The following is a 2,592-nucleotide window of genomic DNA, read 5'->3' as shown; positions in this document are numbered from 1 at the left end:
CACATCTAGATCTTTCACTTGACCTTCTCTTGGGGTTAATTCCTCGAATGCACACATACAGGATATGTGCCATCTTTACTTCTTAGGAATCTACATTAGGATCCCATTCAATTGGCTTTTTCTTGAACTTTTCCCCAAAGAGTACACATGCAGGCATCTTCCTATCCCTAAATCTTAGGAACCCTGCATTGGATGCTCATTCATGTGTTTTCTCACCTGTGATTCCTTGAGTTCAGTTAAGCTGGCCACTTCCTGTACACTCCTCTTAGGAGTTAAGCAGAGGACTCCCTTTCATTTGGTCTTCTCTGGGGATTAATTCCCTGAGTGCATACACACAGGCCCACTCAATCATTTTTATTTTTTGAATACTGCACAGGACTTCCTGTCACTTGGCCCTCACTTGGTGCTGATTCAGTAGCTGAAGCTCATTGCCATAATAGCATGGATAAGAGAGAACTTAGAATACAACTTGTGTGTTCTTGTTTTACTGTAAACTAGAATTGTGTATATAGTAAATCCGGTGGCTTTTTGCATAGGGAGGACTCCCAATGTCCTTTTCTTCTTGTATTTCTGATATTTGTGATAAAACTTGTTTTCCTTCTTAAAAACAATTTATTTTATCCATGGGGGCCTAGAGCTCAGCTTGTGAAGAGCAACCCTCTGGAATTTTAATGCAGCACCCATTGATATCTCATTCTGAAAATTTAAGATCTGGATCCCCCATGCTTGGTTAAGACCTCATCTAGTCCCCCATTCTGTGTCTCTCTGTGTTAGGAATACTTCCAAAATTCAATACATGATGTCTAGAACTCAAATTCTAGAACCCAATTTCTTTTTTTTTAAGTGAATCTTTTTTTTCCTTTATTGATTTTAGAGAAAGAGAACGGGAGAGGGAGAGAGAGATGGAAACATCGATGAGAAAGAACATCAGTTGGCCATCTCCTGCATGCCCCTCACTGGGAATTTGGCCCACAGCCTGGGCATGCACTCTGACTGGCAATTGAACCAGCAACCTCATGGTGCATGGGTCGATGCTCAACCACTGAGCTATACCAGCCAGGCCACAACCCGATTTCTAATTCTATACAATCTACAATGTCTACTGATATCAACAAGTCTCAGAGGTTAGACACAAAGAATGGTTTATTATAATAAATCAATGCAGTCCTTGAGCTTCTGCTGAGGTGTGAGTAGGCTGATGAGTTGAGAAGTTTAGTTTTATAGAAATAGAGATTCTCAGGCTCCAAAGTCAAGGATTTATAGATCTGGTCTAGATTACAGAACGCACAGCCTAGGACACGTGCATCAGAATTGAAGGACCCCTGTGAGTCAGGCTCTTGTTCAGTCATATTGAGCACAGATAGAATTTCCCATAACAGCTGTGGAAAAATACAAGTATAAGATTCTGGGAAAAGGAAAACCAGAATATACAAATAAAAACTGACCTTGGCCAGATTTATTTCAGGAGCTTATTGGCTCATCATTCTTCCATCACATGGCCCTGATAGCCTGCGAGACAATCAAAACAAGAAGGGCTGACATAAAGCAATGTCTCTAATGTGCAGGAAAAAAACCATGTTATTTGTAAAGTCAAGCCTTCTTGATTCAGAGCATTTTTCTTTATCTTTTTTCCTTTGCCTTCTTCAAAAGACATTTCTGAAGCAAATGGATAGCTTGTTTCAACAAGAAATGGGATCATTACTTTGGTAGCTGATGATAATGTTCAAGGTCAGTTTCTCTCTGAGTAAAAGAAAGTTAGGCCCTGCAGACATCTATGTAACGCTTCAGAGGACTCAGAAGTTATGAAGGAATCACCACCCTGCCAAGCAGACATGCAGACTGTGGAAGTGCACAGCTACATCATTCTGAAAATAAAATCGGGGTATATTTTGCAATGATCAATTTCCATCTCCACATAACAGGCAGCAATATTATTTTTTCTAATATTCACTGAAACGGGAAAAAAAGCCCTCATTACCTGCTAGGCATGCAAATTAGGTCACAATGATTTTCATAATAATGTGAGCATTTGTATGAGTTCTCACATCAGCACTGCAAGACTGTCTGCCCCTTCTCCCACAGGGCTCACCCTAGCACCATCCCACCCCTGGTATACGGTCAAAGGCCACTTACTGGAATGTTGTATTCTGTGGGAACATTGTCTGGTGTAGAAACACAAACATAAACTGAGGAATTCTGCATCCACCACTGGAAACAGATGCGAGACAGCTCACAGTGAAACCAGAGACTAACACCCGTGCACAGAAACCTGAGGAGGCCGTTCCCAAACCTCACTGGCCCTGCCAAGGTGACTCACCATAAGTACAACACCCAAAGCCATATTTGACTCCCCACTACCCTACCTCACAGTGTCACTGTTAAAAACCAGGCGCTTTCAACAGTCCCATGTCATTCCTGTTTATTGATGCAGCATTACCTTTGCTGGTACAGGCTATCTTTTGGTTCCCATTGTTATTTGGGAAGAGAGAAGGGTATAAGAGTGTAGAGATAAAATAGTCTCTCTCCTTCCACTGTCACAATCAGCTGTGATTACCACATACCATCATAGGTCACTAGAAACTGTTATAAACT

Source organism: Molossus molossus, unplaced genomic scaffold (genome assembly GCF_014108415.1).
Source record: "Molossus molossus isolate mMolMol1 unplaced genomic scaffold, mMolMol1.p scaffold_m16_p_2, whole genome shotgun sequence".
Taxonomy (NCBI): domain Eukaryota; kingdom Metazoa; phylum Chordata; class Mammalia; order Chiroptera; family Molossidae; genus Molossus; species Molossus molossus.
The sequence above is the reverse complement of the archived record's forward strand: the minus strand, read 5'-3'. Positions refer to the sequence as shown.